We start from the raw sequence: 10508 nt of genomic DNA, 5'->3' as shown, positions 1-10508 counted from the left end.
TTACTCACCTTCATGTCATTCTACACCCATAAGACCTTCGTTCATCTTCAGAACACAAATTAAGATATTTTTGATGAAATCCGATGGCTCAGTGAGGCCTCCATTGCCAGCAAAATAATTTACAATTTCAGATGCTCAGAAAGCTACTAAAGACAAGACAAACACTACATGTGACTACAGTGGTTCAACCTTAATATTATAAAGTGAAGAGAATACTTTTTGTGCGCAATATCTACAATATCAATATCTTCAACAATAATACTGCTGATTCAAAACAAAAGATTCGAAGCAGTGGTTTGATGAAAATCTAATTATTATAATAATTATTGTTAATTATTATAATATAATTATTGTTGAAAAGTCGTTATTCTGTTTTTTTGGTGCACAAAAAGTATTCTTGTCGCTTTATAATTTAAGGTTGAACCACTGTAGTCACATGAACTGATTTACATATGTCTTTAGTATTTTTCTGGGCATCTGAAAGTGTTAATTATCTTGCTGGCAATGGAGGCCTCACTGAGCCATCGGATTTCATCAAAAATATCTTCATTTGTGTTCAGAAGATGAACAAAGGTCTTACGGGTGTAGAACGACATGAGGTTGAGTAATTAATGACAGAATTTTCAGTTTTTGGGTGAACTAACCCTATAAAGTACCCTTCATCCAAGGACAGTAATTTTTAACCACATTACCTGTCATTTCATCTCTATCATTCTGTATTTTTTTCAAAAAACTGTATTATGTCCCATCATTTTAGTGGCACAAGCTAAACAAACAACTATACTGTGAGCCAGTGTCTGAATGACCCTTTATTTTTATTTCAGTTAATGAATCCCCCCCCGCCCCCCCACTCTGCTAGTAAAGACATCTGTGTTTTTAGTGCTAATTATTTGATTAAAATCATGAACAATTTCTCTACAAGTAGGCTTTGTGACACCTATGGGAAAAGGTGTGTCCTGACTATTCTTTAAAAATGTTAATGTGACCTGGTTTCAACTGCTAGACACAATTGCTTAAAATGATCTTCAATGTCCTTCTAGCTACCATCTCTGGTATATTTTGTGGGTCTCCATGGCTGTTTTTTCACCATTGCAAGTTGATTTGCTGATATTATCATTCTAGAATGTCTTTTAGCAAATCACTTTGCAATGTATGCTGCCATAACAATAACTTTACACGCTTGCTGCTGCCGTCCTCTCCACGCAAGCAGCTTCTCAATTTAGCTCGCTAGGTAAGCTGGAGAAATGCCCAAACGAAAATGCGCTTTCAACGATGCAAGTGAAGTGTTTTGCTGTCACTGTAAACCTCCATTTTCTGTCAGCCATCAAAAGTGAATCACATTTGGACAAGAGCTTCTAACACTGTCATATATGGAATTACATTTCATTGTTTATGTTGTCATATATTGGTTTAGAAATTATTTCATGAAATTGTCTTAAATTGCAAGTCCACATGTAAATATCAATAAACAATACTTTTGTAGTTATTCAAGGAATACATTTGAAGAAACTGATGGCAATGGTACAAAAGATAATGTGTTGATAATGACATACTGTAAGTAACTGTTGTGCTCATGGATACTCAACATTTTGTTTTATTTTGCATTGCAAAAAGCACCCATACTCTCATATCTGCAAAGACATACAAGAACAATTACACAAAGAGCCCACTCTGTGCAGTTCTTGCTAAGACAATAATCTTTACTTGCAATATAGAGTAAATAATCTTTACTTGCAATATAGAGTCTCTTACAGTCTGCTCTGGATGCCAATGCTTGAAGTGGACAAGTAAAAGTGCCGGTGCTCCCGATGCTCACTTCAAAATGCGTTCCTGAAAAGGGAGGGAACGGTGGGCTTCCGTACATGCCAGTGTTCTAACAAATAATGCTACCTATCAAATTTGTATTTATATTGTTGTAAGGGTATGTTTAGGGTTGGGGTAGGTGTAGATGTTAATAAAGCCTCAAACTACATTAATATCCAGCATAATCTGATTGGTAGCATTTTTAGTTGGGAAGCCAAAATCGTCAGAACACACGCAAGGAAAACTGCTGGTACATTAAAGGTAGAAATAGAGAAGTACCAGTACTCTGTACTGGTACAGGACTGTTGGACATACAATAAAGAGCTGCTTTATCACTAACAAGCGACAGACAATAATTGCTAGTTTTGTTCTCTCAGCATTGGATTGTAGGTTAATATTCACCTCATCTAGTGCTCTTTTTGTTTTCTGTTGTATAAAGAAATCCTGTTACGGATGTGAGAAACCACTGCAGACGCTTCAGTGTGAGAGTGAACTTTCTGAACTGAATCACAAACAAACATTTTGCAAACACTTTTGACCGATTTGTTCAAAAGAGTGATTTCTAGTTGTGATTCTAAACAGCTCGTGAGAGGTTAATTCACACAAAAATGAAATTTCTGTCATTAAGTACTCACCCTTATGTCGTCCCAAGATCTTCGTTTGTCTTTGGAACACAAATTAAGATATTTTTTTGATGAAATCCGAGGGTATCTGATCCACACATAGGCAGCAATAATTATTGCACCTTTTGAGGTTCAGAAAGATACAAAAGACATCGTTAAAACCGCCGACGTGACTAGTGGTTCAACCTTAATATTATGAAGCGACAAGAATACTTTTGTGTGCAAAAACAAAATAAAAATAACTTTATTCAACAAATACTGCTAAGCTATTTCTGTTGCAGAGTGTCAGTGTTTATGTCTGAAAAAAGTATTCTCGTCGCTTCATAACATTAAGGTTGAACCACTGCAGTCACGACGACTATTTTAACAATGTCTTTAGTACATTTCTGAACCTCAAAAGGTGCAATGTCGTTGCTGCCTATGTGTAGATTAGAAACCCTCAGATTTCATCAAAAATATCTTAATTTGTGTTCAGAAGACAAACAAAGGTCTTACGGGTTTGGTACAACATGAGGGTGAGTACTTAATGACAGAAATTTCATTTTTGGGTGAACTACCCTTTAAGAACAAATACATTGAAGGTTTCCTGCCAAAATGTCTTTTTTTGTCTTTCAATACTTATATATATTTATTTATTATTTGTAAAATATATATAAATATGAAATTGCACAAGAGCCTCTACACTGTATGTGGAATTACATTTTTTTGTTAATGTTGTCATTTTTTGTTTTAGAAATGATTTAATCAAATGTTTTTAATTCTAAGTTTGCATGTTAATGTCAAAATTTACACATTTTCATTTATTTAAGGGAATAAAGTTTGAAGAAACTGATTTTTGATTTGTTGTAAATATGAATTATCTTTGTGTGCAGTACTACGTCATTCACAAGCTGCATGTGCAAAGATCTGCTTCATCGCTGAGTTTTTTTTACAGATTAAAGGTGCCCTCGAATGAAGTCCTCGAAGTTCAGTACATGGAAAAGACATACAGTGAGTCTCAAACACCATTGCTTCCTCCTCCTTATATAAATTGCTTTTGTTTAAAAGACCTCCGAAGAACAGGCGAATCTTAACATAACACAGACTGTTATGTAACAGTCGGGGTGTACGCCCCAATATTTGCATATGCCAGCTCATGTTCCCAACATTATGAAAGGCATTAGACAAGGGCAGCCAGTATTAACGTCTAGATCTGCACAGGTGAATCAACAGACTAGGTAAGCAAACAAGAACAATAGCGAAAAATGGCAGATGGAGCAATAATAACTGACATGATCCATGATAACATGATATTTTTAGTGATATTTGTAAATTGTCTTTCTAAATGTTTCATTAGCATGTTGCTAATGTACTGTTAAATGTGGTTAAAGTTACCATCGTTTCTTACTGTATTCACGGAGACAAGCGAGCTGTCGGTATTTTCATTTTTAAACACTTGCAGTCTGTATAATGCATAAACACAACTTCATTCTTTATAAATCTCTCCAACAGTGTAGCATTAGCCGTTAGCCACGGAGCATATAGCCTCAAACTCATTCAGAATCAAATGTAAAGTATACAAAACTCACATAATCCGACGCATGCATGATGAACACTTTGTAAAGATCCATTTGAGGGTTATGTTAGCTGTGTACATTTTGTTTAGGCACTGTTTGCAAGCGCGAGCTCCGGGGGCGGAGAGCATGAGATTTAAAGGGGCCGCACAGCATAAATCGGCTCATATTTAATGATGCCCCAAAATAGGCAGTTAAAAAAATTCATTAAAAAAAAATCTATGCGGTATTTTGAGCTGAAACTTCACAGACACATTCAAGGGACACCTTAAACTTATATTACATCTTGTAAAAAAACGTTGGCACTTTTAAATCTTTTTTTATCATGGTCATCAGTTCACCATACTTGCATATGAGGCGATTAATTAATTATATAATTAATAATTATAATTAACACACAATCACACACATTCAAACAGCAGTAGCAGTGACATGTCTTGACATCCTGTTGCAGAGCTCAGGCCTGTATGTCTGAGTATGTGCGAGTTTGTGTGCGTGCAGAGGATCGATCCAGCCATCGCTAGCACCAGGGCCCTGAGAGACATGAGGCGGGTAGAGCGAGAGGGGGATGGATGAAGAGAGAGAGAGAGAGCAGCAATAGCAGCAGCACAGCTATTCAAGCTAACTCGTTATGTCCAGGGCTTATTGGAAAACAGTCCGACTGAGACTCTGCACTGAAATTAGTTATTGATCTTGCTTTCCCATCCCCAACCTGCCTCTCTCTTGCCCTCCTCCTCCCCCTCCGCTTTGGGACCGCAAAAGCCTCTTCTGCTGATTCCTACTCTTTTTCATTTGTTCCCCTCTTCCTCGTTCATTCCCCGGCTCTCTCTTTCAGCAGACACCCCTTTTCGTTCCATACATACATATATCCGTGTTTTACGTTTTCAGTCCTTTGTTGCCTAGAACCAGCCTTCCGTGGTTTTGATCAGTTCTCTCTCTCTCAACAGTGGCTCTGATTGGTTAACCTTCTCTTTCTCTTCTTATAACTTCTTCTATCTCTTTACCTACCTATCATTCTTTTGAATTCTGTTTTCTTTCCCATCCACTGCCTTCCCTCAACCTTGTCTTGCTACCGTTCTCCCTTGTTGTTCTTTTCTCATCCACGAGTGACTCTTTCTTTTCCATTGCTCTCTTTTTATTTCTCATCTTCGCCTCCTTTCTCTCAGCTGCATCAATTCTGCAGTCAGCTGCACACACTAGTTATAATTTAAAGGAAAGACACAGCAAGAGAAAGAGAGAGAGAGAAATGGAGAGAGACTGAGCTGAGGGATAAATGCAGATGTAATTGGTGCAGTGAGGGGAAAAGAAATTAAGAATGTGTCATAATGATTACGCCATAATCCTAGAAAATAGACACATTTCCACACACAACAAAATATCTATTCACATACTAACACACACAACAACTATATGCAGAAACGCATGATTCCATTGTGACAGACACTAATATATGATCAAGATTTATGTGATATATAATTATTGAAATTGCAAAACAGCAAAAAAAAAAGAAAAATCAAATAAATAATAATAAAGAAATAATAAACACGTTAAACCTAAAGGGTGAGTTCAAGTTTTAGTAAAGGTTTTGGTTCTGTGTAAATGAGATACTGTTGTCATGACACTCAGTGTGTGCCTTGTGTTCTGTCAGCAGTATATAAGCATTAATATGTACTGAAACACATCTTTACAGTGTCAAAGTGGCTATGAATCATTATACAGATGCAAGAAAGGAAGACCAATTACAACAGTGTTCTTCAAACGTTTGTGGATGGTAAGATTTTTTAAATGTTTATAAAAGAAGCATTTCCTACATCTATTTGCAAAAAGAATTGTAATCCTTCTTCCTTGGATATACTGACCAATATACATATATAATCTACATGTGCAAATATTACAGCGATGTCATTGGATATTTTCAAACTTGAATCTTACATTTTCTAAAAGTATGACATTTGCAAAAACAAAAATCTAAGGCTGATATCATCTACAAAACAAAGCTTGTATAGAGTCTGTATGAGTGCTATTCAAGCTCCCGACCTTCCTCCTGATGAGTGCCTGGATATATCTGCTGCACTGAATGTAATTTCATTGTCCCCTGAGTTATGAAATCATATTATCACCATATTGAGGTACATAGCAAAATATGTTAGATAAAAACATGTTAAATAGGAGCCAACTCATCTTTAATTTGGACATAAGTTATACAACACATGAATATAAGTTTAAAGGGACAGTTTGTTCAATAATGTAACGATCGCAATGCAAAAGATGCGCATGCTCATGACTCTTTAGCTCCGCTCACACGGCACGCTTCCAGGCATTCAGCTGTTTTCGGAAAGACTCAGTAAAGCGTATGTAGCTTTTATAAATATGATCAAACTAAAGACTTTTTGGAGATATGAAGGATACGCTAATACTCTATAGGTACTCAAAATTAACATGAGATTGGCAGAAACTGTGTGTGATCCCACCCCCCAAAGAGTCTAAATCAAATCCCTATGATGGAAGTTGTAAAACAACGGCAATGGCTGTTGTAAAATCTCTATGATGTATAGCGAATTTGTTAATGCATCCAAAAGGCTCAACAAATCATAAAAGATTGGCTTGGATTGATGATCTTCAAATGGATGTTACAGAAAATGAAAGGAAAAACTTGTGTTCAAGCCCAAACATTATTAATCAATATCCGTTTTAAACTGATTCAATATAATTGGATAATAAGAACATACATAAAAAAACTGAATACATTTTATCCCAAAATATTCTGGAAATCTGTGGAAAATGTACAACTCATAGGGGAACCCTATTTCATTGTATTTGGCAATGTGAGCACTTATAGTACTTTTGGAAAGAAGTAGTTGATGTAATATCTAAAACTATTGGTAGAGAAACCCTGTTTGCCCCAAAATCTGTATTCTTAATCTTCTTCCACCTGCCTTATCTTTTTGAAAATACATGAACGGAAGTTTGTATACCTGTCTAATGCAAGCAAAATGCCTGATTTCCATACACAGAAAAAGTGTTTATGGTCCATCTTTGTGACTTTGGATAAAAGAATAGTCTTAATGTATATCAATGGAAAGACTGACTTACTCAATCAAACAAATGTGTGTTGGGGATAGGGAAGGTGTTCCTTGTTTGTTTATTTGTTTAGTTTTTTTCATAAAAATCTTGCATTGTGGATAATAATAAAAAGAGGGTCACATAAAAAAGCTAAATCACATAAAACAGCTTTAGAGACCGTTTTGTGGCACTGTGCTGTTGCTTTGGAGCTTTATTGCCTTCTGATTCTCTTTTTCATTTTCTTTCCTTTAGCAGGACAGAGAGAGGCCCCCACATTACTTAATTTCATTCTTTCAGTCACATGAGCATTAACATGTGGAGAGAACATTGAACTGGCATTCTTAAGTAGAGTTTCTGACTCACGTTCCCAGACTGCATTGCTTTCTCATATACAGTAGACTAGACACCACCAGGAAGGCAGCTTGAAAAGGACTTGGCCTCTGATTGGGTCATTAATTGAAGTGCCAATGATTTGTGCTCAAATTACAATTGGACAACAAAAATGATATAAACATGTACACTTAAGTGATTCCATCAGGGAATGGGGAAAATTCTTTGCTTGGCAACAATGGTGTTGGCTCATTTATCCAGCTGCTGCCATTTGGCTACCAAAACCACAGTTATCTGGGAAAACAGTTGTCTGTTCATGTTTGTCAGGGTTCAGATTTAGGTTACACAAATGAAAGGAAAATTTTACATCTAAGAAATAGATGTAACTTCTAATAGACTTAACTTCTAATTATCTTCTTGTCTCTAAGAAATGGATTCCAGTCTTTGACTATTTTTTGACTGGAACAATCTTCCTAGCATTGTTCGGGAAGCAGATACACTCTTTGCACATCTCTTTGCTCTTGCATACACATAACACATTATCAATACATTAACATTTTTCAAATCCGTTAAAGGATTGTTACGCTGCAAAAATTAGGTCGGCCGGAACCGAGAACATTTCCTATAACACTAGATATACCTGTACATCAGAATAAGAATGGCATCTACGCTAATATCAGTCTCTCTGCTTATCCTGAGGTTTGCCGGGTGCTGGATCCAGGCCGTATCCAGATCAGATGGAGAACCTGTGTCTGGACCTGACCACAACGTAGCCCAGGAGACAATGGGCCTACAGATCCAGTTCTGGCTGCATCTATAATTCATATTTTTAATCTCCATATCCGCTTACATATATTTATATATAATCTATTTTTAATCTCTATAATAAAAATGTATAATTCAGATTTTGATCTCCATATCCATTTACATATATTATATATATCTTCCAAGGGGTTTTTTCCCTCCTAGGACTTTTTTCCCAGTGCTAGCACGCTGGGTTTTTCTCCTAGGGGGTTTTTTCCACCCCTGGGAATCAGCCGACATTGGCTTAATTTAGCACCATCTTGTATATGTTACATATTACCACGCCTGCTTGTACAGCTTATTTTTAACCACTTCTCTTTTTTCTGTGCTTCTAATATGTAAAGCTGCTTTGAAAAATTACCAATTGTAAAAAGCGCTATATATAAATAAATTTGACTTGACTATTTTCCTAACTTTATGAGGGGCCCCTTCATACAGGTCAAACCAAATATGAGATCCTGTGTTAAAAACTTGGGCATCCGAATTGATAATGAGCTTAAAATTCTGTGATTCGGCCTAGCTTCTTTTACCTACATCAAATCGCAAAAGTTAAGCTGTTTTTGCATTTTTCAGATACACATAAAATCATTCATGCATTTATATCTTCTCGCCTAGACAACTCGCTCTACCAGGGTATTAATAAGTCAACTCTGGCTCGGCTGCAACTAGTGCAGAATGCTGCCTCTAGACTCCTGACCATGAACATATTACTCCCATTCTTGTCACGCTGAATTGGCTACCTGTAAAATACAAAATTTAATTCAAAATTCTGATCATGGTATTCAAGTCCATCAATAACCTCCATCTTATCTTGCAGACCTCTTTGTGAGTCATGTTCCCTTTAGATCACTTAAATCTTGTGATCTTGCACTCTTAACAGTGCCCAGAACTAGATCTAAACACAAGGGTGATCGTGTGTTTGCGGTGGCCAGTCCCAATCTGTGGAATAAGTTGCCACTAGCTATTATAACGGCACTGACCCTGTCTATTTTAAGTCCAAGTTAAAAATTCATTTATTCTCTATGGTATTTTAAAAATGGTTTATGGCTTATGATTGTACTAGTTTTAATGTTAATTATAATTATTATTATTATTATGTTGATGTATTGTCTTCAGTGTTCACTTTGAAAAGCACTTTGGTCAACTTAGTATTTATACAGTGCTATATAAATAAAGAAACAGAAACAGATAGAGGAGGTCCTGTTTAATTGTGACCCCTAAACAGTTTTCAGGGTTATCATCATTTTTCAATTCATTTCATCCTATATGACTTTTAGTTTTAGTTTTGTTTACGTTTTTATATTTGATTTTCATGTTTAATGAAGGTGGGTTATATCATTTGAACATACAGTAACATTCAAAGCTTTGGGATCAGTAAGATTTTTAAAAAAAAATTTATTTTAGTTTCAGGGGTTTTGACATCATTAAAATGCATTTTAGTTTAGTTTCAATTAGTGTTTAGTTTAACAAAATGTTTTGATTTAGTGCTAACACTGACTAAGTCTGAACCCACATATAAACTCTACTGAAGCAGAAGTTATATTTTGTAGTCAAACAGGAAGTAGTAACCTCAGCTCAATTAACCCACAGCCCTCCCACTCTCGGCGCTCCATGCGCTCTTACTCTCTTCTCTCACTAGGCTGGGAAACAGAGCTCCAGGAGGAGAAAACGAAGGAACAGCAATAGTAAAGGGGGTTGGTGGAGAACACGGGAACAAAGCAGGAATTTAAATGGAAGCCCTCCTCCTCCCTTCGAACCCCCTCTGCACCCCCTGCCCAAATGCCTCCCAGCCCCCGCCTTTCATGCGTCTGTCAGGGCTCTGCAGTGCGGGGGTAGCTGTACAGCTTGGCTTCAGGGGGAGTGTAGTATGATAAGGGTCTTCACAGCGTGCATGGATGTGAGATGTGGCAGGGAGGGTGTATTAGGGTCATCGTGAGAGCAAGATGGTGAGGTGAAAGGAATGTTTACTTTATTGGGATCCCCCACTTGCTCTCCCAAATGGAAAAAAGTCCTTTCTGGAACCTACCACATATCACCTGGCTCTGGTTTAGCCTCTTTGTGTGTATATGTGTTTGGTGTAAAGTTCATTAGCCCCCTAAATTCTAGTAGTCCAATAACCCACGTTCCAGAGAGAGGAGCTGATCTCATGGCTAACCAAGAGAACAGATTAACCATAATACATGCAGCTCTATAAAAAAAATGGCTTACGAGCACCTACTGGAGAAATTACCTCTCTGTTTTATGAGAGAAATGGTATTCGTCCTTCTCAACAGATGAGATGACTGGTTGTGATCTATAGGAAACGAGAGCTCTACACTCTCTTCCATGAGAG

This window comes from Chanodichthys erythropterus, chromosome 13, assembly GCF_024489055.1.
Source record: "Chanodichthys erythropterus isolate Z2021 chromosome 13, ASM2448905v1, whole genome shotgun sequence".
NCBI classification, from domain to species: Eukaryota; Metazoa; Chordata; class Actinopteri; order Cypriniformes; family Xenocyprididae; genus Chanodichthys; species Chanodichthys erythropterus.
This window is presented reverse-complemented; position numbering follows the sequence as displayed.